The sequence below is a fragment of the Microtus oregoni genome, unplaced genomic scaffold (genome assembly GCF_018167655.1).
Source record: "Microtus oregoni isolate MIOR12 unplaced genomic scaffold, Mior012 000033F_ref0000390, whole genome shotgun sequence".
Classification (NCBI taxonomy): domain Eukaryota; kingdom Metazoa; phylum Chordata; class Mammalia; order Rodentia; family Cricetidae; genus Microtus; species Microtus oregoni.
The window spans coordinates 3746739-3760105 of NW_024543092.1; the positions used below are offsets into that span (position 1 = coordinate 3746739).

The window sequence follows — 13367 nt, forward strand, 5'->3', positions numbered from 1 at the left end:
TTCTTACTCATTTAATAACAGTTGAAATTATTTATGTGTCTTTTGAATACATCAGTGAATTGCACCCAGCCACTTGTAGGCTTCAGTCACGGTTAGGGTTCCCATTGTTCTCATACACAGAGTGGTTTTCGTCTTGAAATTCTTCATGAACACGCTATGAGAGAAGAACTTTGGAATGAGCCGGTTGCCTGGATAGTGCCAAGATTGGATTCAGAGGCTTTAAGTTTGGGGTTATACCCAAGTGCAGCTGGTACAACTTGTTTCTCGAATGCTCTCTCAACGCATACATCATTTTAAAGAAAGAAACCCAAATGGAACATTTTGCAAAGAGAATACCTTCAATGGTTATACTGGGGAGAAAAATAAACAAAATCGACTGTAAAGGCAGCATTGTTGTAAGATAATCTTAAATTGGTGGGATTGTTTCTCTCTCTCTCTCTCTCTCTCTCTCTCTCTCTCTCAAGAGAACTAAATGTGCAAACTATGGAATGTTAATCCCTTTCTGCTTCTTTTCAATAGCTTCCTGTTTCATTTCAACAGGGTATTTTCCCACCTGTTAGGCACCATGATGAAATTAGGCTAAAGTCCTTGAGTGATTTCACTCCAAATTTTGACTCACAGTTTGGAGACTACTTGTGTCTTGCCTGTCATGGGAACTCTCAGTGGCATCACTGTGTCCCCAGGAGCACTGCCTTCCAACACACTCTAATCCTGTATTGAATGACCACTTGACTGTCAGCACCCTTACTTTCTGACTCTCGGCTCCCCAAGGCAGAGATCCTGTCCTGGTTTCCTCGACAACATCATCCCCTCTCTATAACCGTTTCTTGATAAATGAATTGTGACTAAATGCTTCCATTCTGCAGCCAGTGCCTTCCTCCACATCTTCATCCTTTTGTAGACTTCCTCCTTTCCTGATCAGCCTGAAACCTGGCTTTCCTTGATAACTGCTTCTTAGAAATAACCCTCCCCCAGCGTTTTTTATTATTATTATTTTGTTTATCTTCCAGGCAGCCTGATGTAGTCAGGGTTAGCCTTGACCTCCTGATGTAGCCAGGATGATCTTGACCTTCTAATCTTCTGTGTTCTTCAGAATGCTGGCATTGCTGGTGGATGCCACTGTTCCCGGGTTTTATAGTGCTGGGGATGGAGGCCACGGCTTTGTGAAAACTGGGCTGGCATTTTTCCAGCTGAGCCACATCCCAAGCTGCCCTCACCCCTTACAGTGCTCCTTCCTGGCAGCTCTACACTAAAGGCAGGAGTGACCTCTCACAAGTTCTCCACCATACTGCTCTAGGATGGTGTCTATCTTCATGTGGAGTTAGGTGTATCATCCTTGTGAGTGTTTCTGACCGTGCCTTTGCCACCCTCATCTCCTGACTTTCGGCTCACTCATAGTCACCAGATGAGACTGAGAGTCTGCCTCACCTCTGCAGGTCTTGTTGGACTATATGTGGCTGGGCTGGCATTCTGGCTGATACAGTCCTGTCGCCTGCTTCTATGGACCCTCACTTCCCCATCCCTGTGAATGTACTTCTCCAACCGTGAATGTACTTCAGTGTCCTTCACACGTAATGCATTTCAGCAAACAGCAAACACAGTTTTCCTGGACTTCAATGCCAAGAAAAGTTCAAGGTTTCTTATTGCATAAAGTTTTCTGACTCCCAAAGTAATTGTTTCTCTTAGTTTATCTTCCTCCCTGCACAGCTGCTTTTGTTTGGAAGACTTCACCCCATTCAACTCCAACTTTTTGCCTAGTGTGTCAGTAATGCAGTTCTGACTGTCTCTGGACATCTTCCCCCAAATGTCCTGCCAACACCTGAAGTTCACGGGGTTTAAACATGTCCTAATGGTATTTCCCCCAAGCCCACTCTCCTCTTGACATCTCCCACACTTTGTCAAGGTTGGGGCCATGGAGATCTCAAGGCAGTTCCTCTTCTTCCTCTGCTGCGCCCCTCGGATCCATTCGTCATCTTCAGCCCTTTTCCATTTTCCTCTCCAAGTTCAAATGCCTGGCTTCTTAGGCTGAGCTACAAGTATATAAATCTGGTGCCTGGGGATTCTGCATGACTAATCGACATAAATTCTCTTCTGTGGGCTCTATCTCTCAGCATCCTGTTTTCTCTCTATATGCCTGCAAAGTTCATGTCTGTCTCCAGGAAATAATCTAGAGTGTTCTGTGCGGCCACCTGTTTCTTTGCAGGTACCAACTCTGGGGAATTGGTGAGGCTACCAGATAACAGTTATAGATGATAAATGGTAGATAGATAGATAGATAGATAGATAGATAGATAGATAGATGAATGATAGATAGATAGATGAATGATAGATAGATGAATGATAGATAGATGAATGATAGATAGATAGATAGATAGATAGATAGATAGATAGATAGATAGATAATGATAGATGAATGATAGATAGATAGATAGATAGATAGATAGATAGATAGATGAATGATAGATAGATGAATGATAGATAGATGAATGATAGATAGATAGATAGATAGATAGATAGATAGATAGATAGATAGATGAATGATAGATACATACATACATACATATATACATACATATATTCAGTCACATTTTAAGAGATCTTACCTATTCTTTTGGCTGGTCCATTGATACTTCTGTCCTATTTATCCTCTGTGAGGAATTTTTTTTATGATTTTGTGTGAAGCAAACTTTGGCTATGGACTTTAAAACGATATTATTTCACTAGATTTTATTTATTTATTTACTTACTTATTTGTTTATTAAAGTAATGGGGATTGAACCTTGGTCCTTTTACATACTTGGCAGGCATTCTACCACTGAGCTATATCCCAAACACACGTGCATGCGCTTCTGTAAATGCCATTGCTAGGAGTTTTCATCGCTATGTGTGCACCATATTTTCTGAGATAGAATCTCTGACTGAATCTAGGGATTACCAGTTCTGCTAAGCTCGCTATCAAGGGATCCACCCGTCTTCACCTCTCCGGTGCTGGGATACACATGCTGCCACACCGGGCTCCTGTGTGGGTACTGGCATTCCAAACTCAGACTAACTTGTATGGCAAGCACTTTAGTAGCTGGACCACTTCCCCCAGCTCCTTCCCTAACCCTTTTGTTTATGTTTTATTTTGAGATAGGGTTGCACTAAATTGTCCAGACTGGCATTAAACTCAGTTCGTAGCCCAGAGAGATTTGAACTTGAAGTCTACCTGGCAGCTTCCTGTGTATCTGTGATTTTATGCCCATGCCATCAGGGCTACGTTTTTTTTTCTTTTTAACTTTATAATTTATATGTAAGACCTTTCATTTTCTCCCCTAATATTTCATCCATCTGTATGTGCTCAGCCTAAACAGGGTGGTCATTATCCCCAAACCAATGAGGTGAAATTATGTCTTACTTGGCAGATTGTCCACAAAAAATATGTAGAATTTTTCTTCCTTTTCCCAACCATAGCGACCCTCCAATTCATCCCAGACTCTGGGAGTTGCTGTGGGATATGGTGAGGGCCTGAGGGTAGCAAGGCCGGAGACTGGTTGGTTCCTGTGTTAGTTTTCATCCCTTTCGTTAACTTCTTGTTCCTGCATCACCCCCAAGCCTGTACACACACCACCGTCTCTCTGCTGGTAGAGAGAACCTTCTGCTGACAGTGGTCGCAATGCTTTTCAAAACTTAAAATGCTTTTTGTTTTCATTTAAATTGATTTTTCCATTTGCAAAGTGACCCTTTGCCCACTCAGTCAGAATTTCTTTAATCCCCCAACATGAATGACTTTATTTTATCTGTGAAATATCCTGTCGTGGGTCTGGGGGATGCTGTGCATGTCTGTGAATCAGGATGTCACACAGCTGCACAAACAGACGATCCTACAAGCCTTCGGCCACAAGTTGAAACTCTGGAATTCTCTGTCAATGCTTACAGGCAGATGGAAGTCTTTAGGAGCATTTCCCTTTGGGGATTTAAAAGGAATGGCTGCTCTGTTAGAAAAACAAGTTTAAAATTTGATAGTATTGAACAATTTTTAGAATTAATGTTATGGCAAATGAGAATTCTGTACAGTGAAATGAGTACACTCAGTTGAAAATGAGAATAAAATTGCCCATTAAATTAAAACCACTGTGTCTACAACACATGTGAATGAACTATGGTGGCATGGGGCATTGTGCCAGAGACCGAAACGCGCCTTCCCCCAACTCTCGGGACAAGCACATGGCTGAGGGGAGAAATGAGTTCGGATTCACTCATGAGTTTCATTTCTCTCATGTATTTTTTTTAAAACAACGATCGACTCTTACCCTCAGCCTTCTCCCATTTTATGTATAGGGCCTTCTGGAGAGAAACCACAGCTCTCTTAGCAGCTATGTGGCCATGGACAAATTGCTTGCTTTCCCTGGGCTTCACCTTCCCCCTGTACTGAATGGGACATGAATAGCATCGAGCACTGTGTTTTAATGATGAGCAATGAGCGGTATCCATGCTGAGCTGGTCTTCAGCGTGATTCAGAATAAAGCAATGTGGAGAATCAAGAGAACCATTCATAGTTGGAGAGGCGCCTAGAAGTCACTTAACCCAGTCTCCTAATTTTCAGTGTTGAAAAATTGGGGTCCTTGCTCAAGGTCACGGGGCTGCTGAAGTAGCAGAGTTGGTCTGGGATCCAGATCTCCACTTTCTGGCTTACAGTTCACCATCCTGATTGCGTGACCGGAATCCAGCACAGTAACTGAGATTTATTGGCTGTCCTGGTTGCGCAACGCCTGCTTTGCTTTCTGTCTTATAGTCTACGGCTGCTTTGGAGATACTAGGGGATGCTTCTGCTTCACTGCCTGTGCTTTGATACTCCAGTGCAGATAGCCTGTTGGAGGGGAAAGCCTCCTGACCAGGAATCGGATGACTGAAACTTTACATCTGCCACTTATGTAGAGAAAGTTCAAAATACTCTTGTTTCTCTTTGAACATTTCCTACTTGGTCATCTCACTTGGCCGACGACATGTCCTTATAAGTTATTCATAGTTTTTCCATAGATATGTTTTATGTGTCTATTATGAACCCAGCCCAGCAGTAGCAAGAAGATTCTAATTTGCATTATGTTAAAAGCTCAGCCATCCTTGATTCATCCCCTGCTGGAGATTTGTTCCCATTTTAATTCTCCTCGTCTTTATGACCCCAGGTCACAGTCCTTACTTCCTGAAACATTCTTGGGACACTCAGCTGGAGTTTGTTCTCTCCTATGAGTCTACTTTCGGTTTTTGTTTGCTTGGCCCACTGGCCATGTCTGCTTCCCTGAGCAGAGTGTGAGCTCCTTTAGTGCCAGAAGCTGGCCCCGCTGCCTCTGTGATCTCCCTAGATTTGCAGGTACACGGGCCAGGCTTATGAGAAAGTAACTGAGACTGTCTTATGAGTCCTCCCGGACTAGTTTTAGAGGCAGATGGCTTCGACTTATAATCAAACTCTGCCATCTAACTCTTGTGCTACTTGAGGAGGGCACATTTTTATTACTTACTCAATAAATATTTAGTCTTTATCTTTGTGAATAAAGACATAAAAATATGTGCACACTGAATGCCTGACCCTACTAAATTAGGTTCTCTCTCTGTGTGTGTGTGGTTTTTCGAGACAAGGTTTCTCTGTGCAGCCCTGGCTGTCCTGAAACTCTCTCTGTAGACCACACTGGCCTCGAACTCACAGAGCTCTGCCTGCTTCTGCCTCCTGAGTGCTGGAGTTAAAGGTTTGCATCACTATCAGCTCTTAATATCTGTCTGTAGCTCTTTCATAATTGAATTGCAGAAACGTCTCCCAAGCTGTTGTGGAAATTAGCGCAAATTGGTGCACACAGAGCACTTTGCTGAGCACATGGCTCATAGTAAATGTTCAAGAAATATGAACCACAATGGATTCTTTTATTAATAAAGCACCCAGTAATTTTGACTGTTGGGAGACCAAAAGAACCCAGTGTAGGCCAGTGATAGTCCGTGCTCTCAGACTCTCACGGGGTTGTCCACAGAAGCCCAAGCTGCGGGGTTTCATTTGCTTAATTGTTCAATTCTTCCATAATCACGAGAAGTTCAGGGAAAAGGAGGGTGCTCGGTTACTACAGAATAAACCTTAGTCCTTTCAGTTGACTTTTGAGCCTCAAAACTTTATAATTAAAATAATAGACCAGTGACTTAAAAATGAAGGACAGAGAACCTTTGTATACTGAATATGTCATTCTGTGTATCATCTCTAACTATTCATGCATGCCTGGATGTGTGTGTGTGTGTGTGTGTGTGTGTGTGTGTGTGTGTGTGTTTGTGTGTGTGCATGAATGTTGTGTGTGTGATAAGTTTGCAATATCCCTTGTGCCTGGTCTCCCCATAACTGTGACTAAGTACTTCCTGATGTGGTGTCAACAGAAAACCCATTCTCCCCTCTTTTACCAGATGTTGACTACAGTTTAATTTGAGGAAATCAGATGCTAAAACATGCTGAAATAGCAGGGTGATGATCTTGAAATACCCTCGTATTGCCGAAACCTTGGGAAATGAAAAGTGTTCTTGCGGGGAGAGAAGGATGGATGACTGAAGGATGGTATTTCCCCCCAAGTCACTGGAGCAGAAATCTTCTTTGCACCCCTCCATGCCTCTTAGGACAGAAACAACCCTAAAAATCCAAATCTTTATGTTGATTTACCTCAGTGGCTACTCTGCTATATTTAAAATATGAATTGTCTTTAATAGTTCTGGACTAAGGGCCCAGTGGGTCAGAGTGCTTGATGTTTGAGTTTGAGGACCTGAGTTCAGACCTCCAGCACCACTACAAGAAGGCTTGGTGGTTTGTGCCTGTGCCCCTAGCACTGTGGCTAGCAGAGACCGGAGGATCCCTGAGGCATGTTGGTTGTCAGCGGAGCACCCAGGTTCAGGAAGAGACCCCGCTGCAAGAGAATATCTAGAGAATGATATAGCGGGGCACCCAGTGTGTACCTCTGATTTGCAAGTGGGTACGTGGGTGTGCACACCCTCACACGTTTAAACATACAGACAAGGAGATTTATTTTTTAAAAATAAAAGACTATTTTCTAGATCTGCAGAAAGCTTGGAAAGATAGCAGTATTCTCATATGCTGCTGTATTTATTGTCTCCTGTTCTCGGTATCTTGTGTATGTGATACATTTGTTACCACCAAAGGGCAGACAGTGGGACCTTCTTATAAGATGCCCCTGCGGTTTATTAGAATCCCACCAGGTTTTCCTTGATGTCATTTTGTTTGATCCAGGATCCCATTAAGGGTCCGTGCCATGCCCCTCTTACCGTGTCTTGACGCTGTCATTCAGACACCACTTGTTTTTAATTACCTTGATGGTTTTGAGATGCGGTAGCCAGACATGTCAGTCCCGTCCCTCAGCTTGGCCTTGTCTGATGGTTTCTCATATTGTCACCAGACTGTGGGTGTTGACAATCCAGTTTCATCACATCAATGAAGGATCCTACTGTCAACAACATCTGTGACAGACAACGTTGACCTTGGTTACCTTGGGTGAGGCGGTTGTCAGCCTCTTTATTGTAAAGTTACTCATCCTCCTCTCCACACTTCAACTTTTTAGAAGGATCAGCACTGCTGTAGTGTTTAAGCCGCATCCTGATCGATACGCGCCTGTTAATTATCAGAACTCATTTGTACAGATTTCTTTGTCACAAATTTAGTATTTATTTATATAAATATGGACCCATAGATATTCATTTTATTCTTTGGGTTACAAGTTAGTATTGTATTAATTTTTTTTTTACCCAAATCATTCCACCATTTGCCTTTGAGGATTCTTTGGGTTACCCCCTGTGTCCCTCTGACATCCACTGTTCCGTTTAGAGTTCGTCCTTAATTTCTAGTGCTAGAAAATGCTGAGGATTGTCTATGTTCCAAACCCTAGAACTAACCACTTCTGTTAGGAATACACTTTCTTGTGTTCCCTTTATTGAAGAGCACTATTAGAAACCAAGACAGAATGCAGGGAAATGCCTGGCAGTTTGTATGTCCATGCCGATCATCTATGTATTATCTTCCTATCTTGCAAAACCTGAGTTTACAGAGTTATCTCCAGCTGTCATTGGTGTTGTGTGGAGCATTCTGGATTCCCACTTCTCTGTAGCTTCCACCATCAGCCATTCATTTGCCTACCTGTATAGCATCTCAGGCTACAAATACAGGGGTTTCTAACCCGTGCCCAGATGAGGGTGACGTGTAGTTGATTCTATTTTTCCTTCTCCATTGGTCATCCATCTTACTTCCAAAGAAGGGAAGATAGTTGGCTCCAACTGTGGTTAACAAGGTCAAGGATGTCCACTGGCTACCTATCCATTGTCATCAGTGATTGATGTGGGATTCCCCTCTCTATGCTGTGAATACCATTGGTTAATAAAGAAACTGTCTTAGGCATGTGATAGGGTAGAGTAAAGCTAGGCGGGGAAAAATAAACTGAATGCTGGAAGAAAGGAAGCAGAGTCAAGGAGAATCCACTGAGCCGCCACCAAATACAGACATGCTGAAACCTTGCTGGTAGGTCACGAGCCTCTTGGTAAAATATAAAATAATGGAGATGGGTTAATCCTAGATGTAAGAGCTAGCTAGCAATATGCTTAAGTAGTTGGCCAAGCAGTGATTCTAATTAATACAGTTTCTGTGTGGTTATTTCGGAGCTGAAAATCCAGGAGCAAACAAGCTACCTCCTCCTACAACAAGTGATAGTATGTAATGCTGCTTGTCTGTGACCTTTTTGTCTACTTTGTTCTAAATGTCTGCCCTCATGCATAAGAGGACATACACAAAGCCGTGGCTTCAGTTGAATGGAGGGGCTTCAGTTGAATCTTCCTAACACACTATGCTCATATTTCCTTACTGAATGTTCTATGGCCTTAAAGGTTAGTGGTAGAACTGTAATGAAAACAAAAAAATGGTAGAAATCTACAATAATAACTTTGATATAATCATAATGATTGAACAATCATACATGTGTATAAAAAGGGAAAGATGGCTCAGAAACCATATTTTAAGGAAATAAAAGTTGGTTTGCTTGTTTTGTTTTGCTTTTTAGCTTCCTCAAAGCAAGGGTTTTGCACAATGTGTTTACCACACATGATCTCTGTCTGGTTTTGTTATTATTGGACTTGAGAAAGGCATTCAGTTTCACCTGCAAGTATTTAAAGATATTTAAAGAAAGTTGAGACCGTCGTTCTAAACTAGTTTTTCTCAGGGTGGCTGCCAACTTGTTCAACACCAGGAGGTCTTCCATGGGGCTCTCTTCTAAGTGACCTTTCAGCCACTAGATTTATGAATGGAATACTGTGCCTCCTTTTCCCAGTGACTGAAGTGATTGTACGTGCAGGAAAATAGGTGTCTTACATATCATAAAACATGAAATATTGTTTTTCAAAACCTATAAACTCTCCTATTAACGAGTTGACCTTTTCTAAGAAGCCCTGTCTGTTCTTAGCTCTCAGAGGAAAGAGCACCAAAGTTCATAATTTTAATGTACTAGTAATCTAACTTCATTTATTTTTTTGACCGTTATGGTTACTTTGTACTGAGATTACTTGGGTTCCTGTTTAAATTAAAATAAAATCTGCATGTACGCCTTGAAGTCTTACCAGTTGGCAACATGAAGAAGCTTATTTCACTAGGAAAATACATTGAGCTATACTGTGTAAAATTTCCATATTCAGGAAGTCCAGGACCGCATTTCAGAATGTACCATACTTAAAAATGTAGGTCTATAGTATGAACCCAAAGGTAATGATGAGCAAGAAAGTGGATCACTGTTGCATATGATAGTGTGGCCCCATAATCCCAGCACTTGGGAGGCAAGGCTGACCTACATAGGAACATACGTTTCATAACAAGAGAGAAAGAAAGGAAAACAACATGAAAGTAGATGAAAATTAACATTGAAAACAGAAAAAAGAAACCTTTTTCTTTCTTTTCTGTTGGGCTTAGATAGAAGGCTTTACAGAAAATGTCAAAGGATTTTTGGTGGTAAGTTTACTCAAAAGAAAAAAAAATCAAAGAAATATCAGTGGTCTATTAATTTCCAGGTATCTGGAGAAGTTAATTCTGCCTATACCTCTCCAAAGCCAGTGACAGTACTCTCTGCATCATGGTTTGAGAGAATTACAGTGGCACTTGGCCAACTGTGCCATCAGACAGTCTCTAACAGCAAGGGTGGTTTTCAGTAAGAGTCTACCAGTTCTAAAGCCACAAGGAGATTCATTCAACCAGGGCAATGCAGAAGCACACGTATGCACACATACCCCGATTCTGCAGGTACTGAATCCGCCTTTGGTACTTTAGATAGGATAGTACTGACGGCACAATAAAAAAAGACCACATCATTCTGTGTGCGGTTACTAATTTATCTCTGAGTCATTTTTCACTCAACAACTGTCTCCCTCGCCCAGTGACCACTGTGTCATTAAGGAAATTGCTGCATTTTTTAAAACTTTGTTTATTTTTATTTACAAGCACAAACAGCCTAGAGCATCACTGGCTCATGTAGAAATCACATTTTTCGTGGTGTGTCAAAGAACCAGGTGTGTGGTCTGGGTGATGACGTTCCGTTTCCAGTGCGACAAAGTAAGAACTAGATGTTGACCTGTAGTCATAGAGACGAATTTCAGATGTAAACGTCACTTCCTCTGTTTGCAGTCCTTGTATAGTTTACCATATTCAGCTATTCAAGAATTAACCTTTTCGGTGGGATCTCAGTATAAAGTCTCATGAAGAAGAGAAACCACACCCTTACTTCCTCCTCGGGTTTGTCCTGTAGTTCACAGTAAGCAGGTGAATGGGAGTAGAAGTGAGGTTTTCATTTCTCTACTGGGCTTTTCCTTTAACTCAGTGTCCAGTCTGCCATTCCCATGGCCCTTTCTGTTGTGTTGGGGCTGAAAGTGGCATGAGGGCCACTTGCACAAGCATATAGCCTGTGTTCTGCCTAGCTGGCACCTGTGAGCACATGGAAGAAGAGTTGAAATTACCTACCATATGCATTTGGAAGGAATTCACTCAGTACATAAATGTTGGTAACTATTGGTTGATGTTTTTCACTCAGTGTGAAATTTTCTTGGCTCTTGATATGTCAGGGGATTTTTTTTTCTTTCTTTTTTCTTTTTTTTTTTTTTTTTTTGGTTTTTCGAGACAGGGTTTCTCTGTAGCTTTGGTGCCTGTCCTGGAACTAGCTCTTGTAGACCAGGCTGGCCTCGAACTCTCAGAGATCCGCCTGCCTCTGCCTCCCAAGTGCTGGGATTAAAGGCATGTGCCACCACCGCCCGGCCTCAGGGGATTTAAAAAAAAAAAAACCCAAACTGGAACTTTTTATGTATTATGTCATGAGATTCCACGTCTTATTTAAACCTTCGGCTTCCACTGACTTCACCTAACACTGCCAGCTTGCCACTCTTGCCCAGAGGTGAAAATCCAGGTTCTCTACTTACGTTCTTGTTGACACCCTACGTATGAAGGTCCTCATTAAAATTGGGCAGAGCTAAAATTCCCAGAGGACGGGGGGTTGACAAAGACCCAGTTGCTGGATGGGGTAAACGTCTAGGCTTCACACACAGTCTCCCCTGCCACTATGGGGGATGCTTGTTACCCCCACATAGGCAGAAGGTCTTCCTGCTTTGTCTTCTGTTAGCATGACTCTGGCAGCGGCATCAGGATCCTCTCTGAAGGCTCATGAGAGTGAAAGTCTCGTTCTGCATTCAGCTTTTGCTGGCAGGTATGATCACAGTTTCCTCTGTGGTGCTTGGCCAGAGCAGAACAGTTGTGGTCTAAACTCTTCTGTCTTTTCAGGTTGTCTTTTTTTTTTCATCTGGTGGCTGGAAAGAGGAGCTTTTGTTTGAGGCTCTTTTGGCCTATGCCCACTAGTCTTTCTGTTTTCTTTTCTTTTCTTTTTTTATAGCTATAAGAGTGAGAGATGTGGAAAAAATAGAACCGATGGGTCCCTACATCATGTTGTTTATTGGTTTATTGGAATCTGAGATCATGGGGTGGTCTGCTTTCTCTCTATTTCATGGTCATCTGTTTTCACAAATCTGTAGCATGCAGGGCTGTTGCTGTTTTCCAAGCTGTACTTAACAAGAGGAATAGGAGTCAAAATATCTTCCCTGAAGTAGCAGTGCCTGCTGTTTGATTTTTGTTATTCATTGTCCCTTTCCCAGATATTTTTATTAGAAACTTTTCAAAAACATATGTGGGATAAAAGCATTTCCTCATCCCTTGCGTATTTGTGCATTTTGCTATGTTGGGTGTTTATCCAACTACTCATCCCATCCATCTGTTCATTTATTCTTCATGGATATCAGCACAATTCACCTATAATCACTTCAGCACATATATCAATTAGACTTCACTCTATGAGTTTTCTAAGATTAATTTTACATAAAGGGAAAAGCACAAGAGTAAAGATACGTAAGAATGCAAGTGATGTTGGGGTAAATTCTGTCTCCCCTAGCTCTCCAGCCACTCAGTTCATCCCTACCCATTTCCTTTCTTTCTTCTTTTTTATTTTGCCTATTGTTGAATTTTATAAAACTAGAACTATACAGTGCATTCTCTCTTCTATGTGGCCTTTTCATCTTGGTATTTTCGCAATCCACTCATGATGTTTGTATGAATGGATTTATGCAATGGTTTTAGCAGGAGTAACGGAAAAAGAGTAGGTCTACCCTAGCTCCTGCTAAGGGTAAGTCTTCGCCATACATCTTCTCTTTGTACTTGTTTTTACCCTTCATATTTATTATGAAACTTTCCAAAACTTCAGAGAAGAGGAAAGACTTGAACCTGCATGTGTCTGCCAGCTACATTCAACACTTAACATTTTGTTGCAATTCTGTATTTGTCCAAAAACCTATTTTATAAAGCAAATGAGTGCTGTTTTAGTAAATTTAGTAATACCATAGTTCGTCATTAAGCTGCTTCTAGGATTTGTCATTGGGGTGATGTAAGTCATGATTAACTCCTTCTGTTTAGAACATAGAGTGTAAGGCAACTTCAGGATGCACTTTTCTCCTGAATGAGAAAATCCTAAATGCCTATGTGGATAATATGTTGTTGCACGCCATCCTCATCTTTCCCACATATTTCTTCTTGGTAGCAATAACTGTCAGCTTATTTGAGGCTGAAAACCCATGATAGTGTTAGCATTATAAAAATAGAGTTTAGCTTCTTGGCACCGAGCTTCCTTTTGTAAAGGAGAAACCATGGTTCTCACAGTACCATAACTGTGAAGCCCTTGTTGAGAGTGCCAAAATCGCCTTGGAGGAGCATCCTACTTCTGGGATACTGAGAGTTCTGGACTGATGTGTTGCTGCAGATGGACTCTGCTGTGCTTCACGGGGTTTTATTT

General features: G+C 41.7%; 1 protein-coding gene across 4 annotated transcripts in view; it reads left to right on the top strand.

Moving 5' to 3' along the window:
• Phactr2 (phosphatase and actin regulator 2) overlaps positions 1 to 13367 on the top strand; it is a 268683-nt gene that overhangs the window by 162835 nt on the left and 92481 nt on the right. The gene's annotated exons all lie outside the window — the stretch shown is intronic.